Source organism: Callorhinus ursinus, unplaced genomic scaffold, assembly GCF_003265705.2.
Source record: "Callorhinus ursinus isolate GAN/ISIS: 27379988/994484 unplaced genomic scaffold, GSC_fseal_2.0 scaffold68, whole genome shotgun sequence".
NCBI lineage: Eukaryota > Metazoa > Chordata > Mammalia > Carnivora > Otariidae > Callorhinus > Callorhinus ursinus.
In genome coordinates this window covers 2,603,968-2,613,462 of record NW_027397130.1, presented here as the reverse complement: position 1 = coordinate 2,613,462, position 9,495 = coordinate 2,603,968, and the positions used below count along the sequence as shown (strand labels likewise).

The 9,495-nt window shown below is 51.2% G+C and overlaps 1 long non-coding RNA gene across 2 annotated transcripts; it reads left to right on the top strand.

Annotated features, from left to right (window-relative positions):
• Positions 1 to 950: 950 nt before the first annotated feature.
• On the top strand, positions 951 to 8,543 carry LOC112814460 (uncharacterized). Of its 2 annotated transcripts, none has more exons than XR_012376158.1 (2): positions 951 to 1,316; positions 8,499 to 8,543. It is a non-coding gene; the product is annotated as an uncharacterized lncRNA (long non-coding RNA). The 2 variants fall into 2 exon arrangements; XR_012376159.1 differs by lacking the exon at positions 951 to 1,316 and adding an exon at positions 3,086 to 3,909.
• The last annotated feature ends 952 nt before the right edge of the window (positions 8,544 to 9,495 follow it).

Sequence of the window (9,495 nt, the reverse complement as noted above, 5' to 3'; positions counted from 1 at the left end):
CAGCTCATCTGCCTGCCCTCTGCTTTCAGGTGCCTCCACCCCAAACCCTGTCCAAGTCCTGGATCCTTCTGCTGGGATGTGCCTGGGAATGTGCCCTTCTCCCCACGGTTTGCATGGGATGCCTGTGTATGTATATATATGAGTACGACGCGTGTGCTTATGCATGTGTGCATTGTATGTGCACAGTGCACCTCCGTGTGTGTGCACGTACAATGCGCGTGCACGTGCATATGCGGGCGGGATGCACGTGTGTGCTTGTGTGCGCGCACTTACACATGTGCGATGCACGTGTATGACACGTCAGCATTCGGCCTTATGGTGGGCAAAACCAAAGCAAACATCAACAATGAACTGGAAGCAAGCAAAGTGTACATCTTTGGGGGAATGACCCCATCCACTGAAGGACATTCACATCGCAGCTATCAGGCAGCCTCACAAAGCAGGGACTTAATCTATGTTCCCTGAGATGGAAGATGGTCATCAAATGTTGGGTAAAGAGGAATAAAGCCCAACAGAGGGCATGCGGCTTGATCCCCATTTTAATCATCCCCCCTCATGCATGTGTTGTGGTATGAACGTGAGAAATCTGTGGCAAACTCCCAAACTGGCTGCTGATACTGGAGACCCGAGGGGATGGGAATTCGGGGAGGTGGGGGACGTGATAGGGGTTTTTTGTGGCAGGATTTTGCACTGTCTCACTCGTTAAAGTGAGGGTATCTTCCTTGTAAAAACTAGCTTTATTGACGTGTAACTGGCATTCGAGACACGTGTTTCAAGGGTAGAGTTTGATAAGCTTCGGCTGTGTATACACCCGTCCAACTATCACTACGACCGAGGCCGTGAACACATCCATCAGCCCCGACATTTCCTGTCCCACCCCCACCCCCCAAGGCTTCCCCAGGCGGCCCCCGGTCTGCTTCCTGTCACCACAGATCTGTTTGCATTTTGTGCCTTTTGTGTGGATGGAAGCATCCCGAGTGTCCTCTTCTGGGCCTGGCTTCTCTCCCGCTCTTGCGGGGTGGCGTTCCACTGCATGGCAATAACTCGGTGTGTTTCCCCACTCACCTGGGGATGGCTGGTTTCCAGTTTCAGGCTGTTACAAATACACTGCTAAGGACATTTGTGTGCAAGAGTTTATGTGGACTCACACTTCCCCTTGAGTACCCGGGGACAGAATGTCCAGAGCCCGTGACAGCGCGTCTCTAACGTCTTTAAGAAGCTGCCGCGCATCCCAAAGCCACGGTGGGAATTCTAGTCCCTCCACAGCCTCGCCCACCACCTGCCATCACCAGACTTCATGCTGTTCGCTCTAACAGGTGTGTAGTGGGATCTGACCGTGGCTTTAACTCGCACTTCTCTGATGATGGGCGTTCAGCATCTTTTTAGGCACTTACTTGCCATCCGTGTATCTTCTTTGATGAAGCGTCTGCTTGTTCAAATCTTACGTGGGGGTCCTCTGGCGGGCTGGGGGGGGTCGGAGAGGGCTGCTCTTACTATCGAATTTTGAGAGTTCTTTTTATGTTCTTCGTACATACCCTAATGCATGTATGATTTACAGATATTTTCTCCTAGTTGGTGTTTTTCCATCCTTTCTTTCAAAGAGCAGAAGTTTTAATTTTTTTCTTTGTGAAAGTATGCTGGCTCTATTGCGATATACGTCACTGACCACACATTTCACCCACTTGAGTGAAAGGCTCAAAGATTTTTGGTGTATTCACACATTTGTGCAAACACCATCACAGTTGGTTTGGGAACGTTTAGAATATTTTCATTACCATCACCCCCTCCCCCAGCTCCAGGCAACTACTCATAAAAGACTTTTAATTTGATGACTCTGATTTATCAAGTTTTTCTTCGATGGATCTCACTTTTGGTGTCGCATCTAAAATATCCTCACCTAATTCAAGGTCACAAAATTTTTTTCTCTTCACCCCCCCCCTCAACCCCCCCGGAGTCTCCTAGTTTTAGGTTTTACATTTAGGTCGCTGATCCATTTTGAGTTAATTTTTGTAGATGGTGGGTGGCATGAATTGAAGCTCTCTTTTTGCATATGGATATCCAAATGTCGCATTTGTTGAAAAATTCCCTCCACTGAATCGCTTGCGTACCTTTGTGAGAAATCAGTTGTGGGTGTGTGTGCAGGTCTATTTCTGTCCACCTTGACCTCTCCGTCCATTCTTGCGCTACTGTCACGCTGTCCGGACCTCTCAGCCCCACGAGGAGTCCTGACACAGGGCGATGCTGGCCCCCCAAACCTCGTGCTTCTTTATCAAACTTGTTTTGGTTTTTCCAGGTCCTGCTCTGTTTTCAGAGCTTCTCAATCTCTACCAAAGAGAGCCTGCTGGGGTTTAGATGGGATCCCATTGACCCCATATATAATTCTATATCATTCGGGGGCAACGGGCCTCTTACTGATATTGGGTCTTCCAAGCGATGAGCGGAGTGTGTCTCTCCACTTAGTTAGATCTTCTTTAAACACTCAGCAATTACTTCTAGGATTTAGCGGACAATTCTTAGACAACTTTTGCCAGATTTGTCCTTAACTGTTTCATATTTTTGGTGCCATTGTAAATTATTCTTAAAATTTTTTAAAATCTATTATATAGAATACAGTTGATTTTTATATCCTGGTGTTTATCCCGCAAACTTACTAAACTCACTTATACGTTCCAGCAGACTTTTTTTTTTTTTTTGTAGATTCCATTAGATTTTCTGCATAGATGACTTCTGCTGTTTAAATAAAATAAAGGCAGCTCTGTTTCCTCCTTTCCAGTCTGAACGCGTTTTCCCTCTTGCCTTCCTTTGCTGGCTAGGACCTGCAGGACGTGCAGAGCGGAGGTGGTGGGGCTGCAATTTCGTCCTGCTCCTGGTCGTACGAGAAAGCTGTGGGTCTTCCACGTCGAGGATGGGCTTGGCTGTGGGTGTTTCACAGATGCCCTTCTTTTCCTAGTTTTCCGAGACTTTTTTGGTCAGGAATGGATGTCGGATCTTATCGAATGCTTTTTCTCTGCCTCTATTTTGAGATAATCATACTTTTCTTTTCTTTTCTTTTTAGTTTGTTAATGTGGTGAACTACATCGATGGATTTTCAAATGTTAAACCAGACTTCATTCCTGACATAAACCGCCCTAGGTCAGCCAGATCATCCTCTTACTACATCATTGGGTTTGACTTGCTAAAATTTTGTTGAGGATCTTCGTACCCATGTTCATGGGGGATATTGGCCCGTAGTTTCCCTTTTCCTGTTACGTCTTTGTCTGGTTTTCACTCCATGGCAATCAAGACAGGCCTCATGGAATGAGCTGGCAAGTGCTCTCTCTGCTTCAGTTCTCCGAAAAATCTTGTGTACGGTTGGTGTTATTTCTTCCTTCAGTGTTGGGTAGAATCCACCTGTGAAGCCATCTGGGGCTGGGGTTACTCTGTGGGGTGGTTTCTCCATGCTGCTTTGAAACACCCGGGCAGATTTTGTGTGTGTGTGGAGTGGGGAAGAATCTCCAGCAGACTCCCTGCTGAGTGCAGAGCCGGATGTGGGGCTCCATCTCATGACCCTCCAAGACCATGACCTGAGCCAAAACCAAGAGTCCCATGCTTAACCGACTGAGCACCCCCCAGGTGCCCCCGATACATACAGGTTTTTTTTAGTGGTACAGAAACTTCCTCCTCTCCGAGGCCGGTCTCCAGAGGCAAGCACGTTGAGGGCCCTTAGCTCATTCTGGCCATTGCTTCCAGATGACACTTAATCCCTCATTTGACAAATATTTGCTGAGGGCCTCCTGCATGCCAGGCATTGTCGTAGGCCCTTGGGAAGCTTCGTGAACAAGACAAAGATCCCTGCCTTCCAGAAGCTTCATCCTGGGGTGGACATAATTCCAGCAGGACAGACAGACACCCAGTGGACATCATGAATATGTAAGTTGGACTGTACCTGGAAATATCATAAGTGCTTTGGGGAAAACCCAGAGCGGGGTAAGAGGGGGGGCTCAGGAGTGCTGGGCGGGGGGTGGGTATCACTGAAAATAGACCCGGTCAGGGAACACCGGATTGAGAAGAGGACATCTGAGCAAAGGCTTGGAAGGGGTAAGGGAGTCAAGCCATGTGGCTACCTGGAGGGGCAGGAGGCAGTGTCCCGGGCAGAGGTAACAGCTAGTGCAAAGCCCCTGGGGCGCGAGTGTGAGCGCTGTGTTCTGGGATCAACAAGGAGGTGGTGGGGTGGCTCGGGGGCTGGAGGGGAGTCAGAGAGGAGGTCAGAGAGAGGATGGGGAGGGTCACCCCAGCACTTAGGCCTTGGAGGCAATTGTAAGGACTTCAGCTTTTTTGTCCCTGAGCAAAACAAGGAACTATTTCTGGGTTCTGAGCAGAGTGGGATGGACCCACCTGCATTTTGGAGGAGTGTGGCTTCTCTGTTGAGGACCGGTTCTGGGCCAGGAGGGGAGACAGACCAGTGCAGCATCCCTGGCAAGAGATGATGGTGGCCTTGGGCAGCAGAGGGCTCTGGGTCAGCCCCAGAGCAAAGTCAACAGGATTGGTTGGTGGGCCGGAGGCGGGAAGCAGAAGAAGGAGGCAGTCCTGGACATTCCAAGTGTTACTGGAGCCTGAGCCCCTGGAAGGACGGCGTTGCCGAAGTCGAGGTGGAGAAGCCTGCTTGTGGAGCAGGTGTGCGGAAGATCGGGTGTGCAGTTTTGGCCGTGTTGAGTTTGGGTTGCTTCCTTGCTGGCCTGGTCAAGTTTGTAGGCAGATGTGGTTGCCGGAGCTGGGAGACGTGCAAACCTAGGAGGGGATGTACAAAGGGGCATTTAAAGCCACGGATGGAGGAATCCTGCCTTACCTCTGCATCCGGGCTGAGATGCTATCTATCGTCTGCCTCTGCTGGGATGGTTGAGGACTGAATCCAGTTCCACCCACCCTTGCCAGCGGAGGTGGACCACCACCTTGAACTGCCCCGTGGCTTGCCCGTGGCACTTTGTCCCACCCCATCTCCGGAGCCATGGAGGACACTGTCCCAGCATGTCTCGGATCCCTGCCCTCCGGGGCTCCCTCTGCTCGCCACACCCTTCCTCCGCAGCTCTGCTTCTCGGCATTGCCAAGGCTGCTGACGCTGGTCGTCCGCTCTGCAACCAATTCTCGTTCAAGCTTGCTTTATAGGTGGTACTAAAGTCACAGATCAATAGCAGTTATACAATTATGACTGTTTATAAAAATGCAATGCACAGCTGCATGGCATAGAATGATTATGGCTTTGGTGCTTTCCCCTGGCCCTCTGGGTGTCCTCCCTTTTGTTGGCATCGCCTGCCTCTGTCGCTTACTTGTTCTTCCAGCTGGCCAACAATCGACAGAGTCTGTCAAAGACCTCCGAATGGGAGAGGAGCCTCTGGGGTTCCCTGAGCCAGTGGGAGGGTTGCTGGGCAGTGAGCGCCCTGCTCTGCTGGCGTCCTGGGCCTGACTCGCCTTGCCTGGGGTGTCCCCAGCGTTACTACCAGGACTAGTAGTACTAGTACCACCCATACTATAGCACCAGCAGTACTACTAGCACCACAGATACTACTAGCACCACTGATACTATTAGCACCACCAACACTACTAGCACCACCACTACTAGTACCAGCAGTACTACTAGCACCACGGATACTACTAGCACCACTGACACTACTAGTACCAGCAGTACTACTAGTACCACCAATACTACTAGTACCACCAACACTACTAGTACCAGCAGTACTACCAGCACCACTGACACTACTAGTACCACCCATACTACTAGCACCACCAACACTACTAGCACCACCAATACTACTAGTACCAGCAGTATACTAGCACTGCTGACACTATTAGTACCACCGACACTACTAGTACCACCGATACTACTAATATCACTGATACTACTAGTACCAGCAGTACTACTAACACCACTGACACTACTAGTACCACTGATACTACTAGCACCACCGATACTACTAGCACCAGCAGTACTACTAGTACCAGCAGTACTACTAGCACCACCGATGCTACTAGTGCCACCGATACTACTAGCACCACCGACACTACTAGTACCAACAGTAATACTAGTACCACCCATACTACTAATACCACCCATACTACTAGCACCACCCATACTACCTCCTTTTCTAAACTGAGGCGGAATCCACATTAAATAAAATGAACTGACTTGAAGTCTAGATCAGCAGCCCCGGGAAGCCATGAATCCCCTCTCTGGGGGTTGGCCGGTGCTGGACGTTTCCTAACCACGGACTCACGCGATAGGGCACCTTCCGTGCCTGGCGTCTTTCCCCGAGTGCCATGCTCTGACTGTTCCACCCACGTGGTGGCTGAGCACGGCTCCATCGTGTGGATCGGCCACAGGTTGTGTATCTGCTCACCTGTTGCGGACGCTGGGCTGCTTCCACGTTTTGGTAGCTGTGACAAGGCTGCGTGGGGCGCAGGGACTTGCGGGAGTGTCTGCGTTCAGTTTTCTGGGCGCCTGCCTGGGGTGGGGCTTCAGGCCGAGGGCAGTCTCTGTGTGGCTGTCGGAGGACGCCAGGCTGGGGCACAGCCTAAGTAGCTCCCTGAGAGGGGTCTGCGGGAGGCGTGGCTGCAGGCCCATCACAGCTGCCCGGAAGCCGCCCTGCCCACCCCGAGAAAGGAGGGTCCTTCTAGAGGAAAGGGGGTGCCCTCACCAGCGGGGCTGGGATGCAGGGCCGAGCCCTGTATTGGGCATTTCTGGGTCCCCCTGTATGGCTGAGCTTGCTTCCCACCCCGACTGGTAGAAAATCGAGCTAAGCCGTGGTCGATTGGGAGCTCCTGCACGTCCGACACCGACCTTGTTTTTACAACAGGCCTAGTACTTGTGATGAGTGATGAGTGAGGGAAAGGGCTCGGGGAGGTGGACTATCTGCTCTGTCTGTGCCCCAAAGTCCTTGCTCGGCGGCCCAGCCCTGGGCACTCCCCTGCCCAGGGGTCAGGGCGCCGGGGGACTTGGCACTACAAGGTCAGCCTTCCCCTGGGCAGTGAGGTTTCTCTGCTCGCAGTTATCCAGAGAGCTGAGTCTGACCTTAAACTCGACGGACTCACCTGGCAACCGGCCTGTCTGGCTCCGGGAACAGAGGCTGTGCCGGAGAGGTACGCAGCCCTGGGGCTTCTGGGGGCTGGGTCGTGCCCGCCGTGGACGCCGTGTGGCCAGCAGTGGTACCGGGAGGCTGGGCTGGCGATCTTGCTGTCCTGCGTACTGGCTGCGCGGCCTTGGGAACATACTGGGGGTCCCCACCGATCTCTCCCCTTCCACCTGCCTAACTGAACCCCGATTATTCAGAGGGAGCCACGTGCCCGGCTGGAAATCCTCACCTCCCCACACTCTTTGCAGCTAGGGTTTGCTGTGTGAGATGTGAGAAGGGATTTCAAGACGTTTCTGGAAAAGATTGTGCTTTCCTGCTGTGGTGCTATCCCTTCCCCCTTCCCTCTTCTTGTTTTGCTGCTGAAAGCGTGGACATGAGACCTGGAGGGGCAGCAGCTTCCTTGCAGACAGCTCAGCTGTGCTGAGGATGCTCGGGGAGCCGGGACTCCAGACCGCATCAGGGAGTCGAGCCCGTTTTTTTTCATCTTGAAAATGATGCTGAAAAAGTTTTGTCTATCCTGGAGTTACTGTGTAGCCCAAGTAGTTCATTCTTTCATGTATTGAGAGTCCATTGGCAGTTTGCCCTCGGCCAGGCCTTCAGTCTGGAGACACTCGGGCCAGGAGCTCACAGGGGCTTGGGAGAGACAGCCATGGACACAAACCAGCAGGCAAGGGACCCATGGAGGGGTCACGGGAGCATGAGGAGGGAGCCCTGCTCTGGTGACCACATTCTCTCCCACAGAACAGGGCCTGCCAGGTCCCTTCAGTCCTGGGGACGTCAGAATGGGGGACAGCCTATTCTAGAGGCATCCATGACCAGAACAGCTGGAGGCTTTCCCAGGGCTCTCGACTCCCATCTCCTCAGAGGGGCTGAGACTAAGAATCGCACCTTTCCTTCTGGCAAACGCTCCCTGGCTCCCCCACCCCCATGAGTGACTGGCCCCTGGGCCTCAGGTTCTCTGTCCATAAGGGAGCAGACTGAACCAGAGGACAGAAGTTTCTTATAGCTCTGGAAGGCATTCTGTTAACTCTAGACAGGTCGGACCCTCATGGCTTCTTTCCCAGGGCAGACAAGGAATAGAAACAGAGAGGGCAAGTGGTTTTCTCCAGGTCACACAGCAGATCAGTACAAACAATGTGGCAACGTCCATAAGCATGTAGCTGTACAGACGCAATTTCTTAATGTGCCAGTGTATCTAGGAAGAATTCCTAGAACTGGAATTGTTGGCTCAAAGAGTCAGATCAAGCTTTATAATTTGGTCAGATGCTGAAAAAACGCTCCCCAAGAAGTTCACTGATGTGTGTGCACAAGAAACTCATTTACCCACCAACACAGTGTGGAATCAAAGTTTCTGATTTTTGCCAAATAAATAAGCGAAAAATTGTTTTTCAGGATAGTTTTCATTTGTGAAAAGTGGAATTGACACCAAAAAAGCGTGAGTAACAAAAGGATCAATAATTTGGACCTCATCAAAATTAAACACTTGTACATCAAAGGAAGTGAAAAGACAACCCAAGAATGAGAGAAAATTCTGCAGATCACTTATCTGATAAGGACCCGGTATCCAGAATGGGTACAGAACTCTCACCGCTAGGCAACAAAAAGACAAACGACCCAATTAAAAAATGGGCAAAGGAGACACACAAAGGGCCAATGAGCACATGAAAGGATGCTCAACAGCACTCACTAGTCATTAGGGAGACCCGGACCCACCAGGATGGTTAGGACTAAAAGAGGAAATCGCAAGTCTGGGAAAGGCGAGTCCACTCCGAGGTATGTACTCAAGAGGAATGAAAACAGGGAACCAAAAAATTCACAGACGCCAAAAGGTGGAAACAAGGCAAGTGCCCATTAGAGGGTCAACGGGTAAACTGGTGCAGCCGTAAAGAGGAACGGGGCTCTGACACCTGCCGCGACATGGTGGAGACACGGGAAGCACGCTCCTCGAAAGAAGCCAGACGCAAAAGCCCACATTCTGTACGATTCTATTTATATGAAATGTCCAGCACGGGAAAATCCAGAGACAGAAAGCAGATTGGCCGTTGCTGGGGTCTGGCGATCGGGGAGGATGGGGAGACGGGGTTCCCTTTTGGGGGGATTGGAGATGTTCTGGAATATGCACGGGGTGGCGGCTGCATGACACTGAACGCACTAAAGTCCACTGAATTGTTGACTTGAGAATGGTTAATTTTGCTCTGAGAATTTTACTTCATTAACAAAAAATGAAGTTCAGTGAATTTTAATTTCAAGAGCCGTGTGTCTGTCATTATCTGTGGCCTGGGGAGAGCATTTGGCCATTTTATTGGTGAGTTATTCATTTTAAAAAATTGATTTGTAGGGGCGCCTGGGTGGCTCAGTCGTTGAGCGTCTGCCTTCGGCTGGGGTCGTG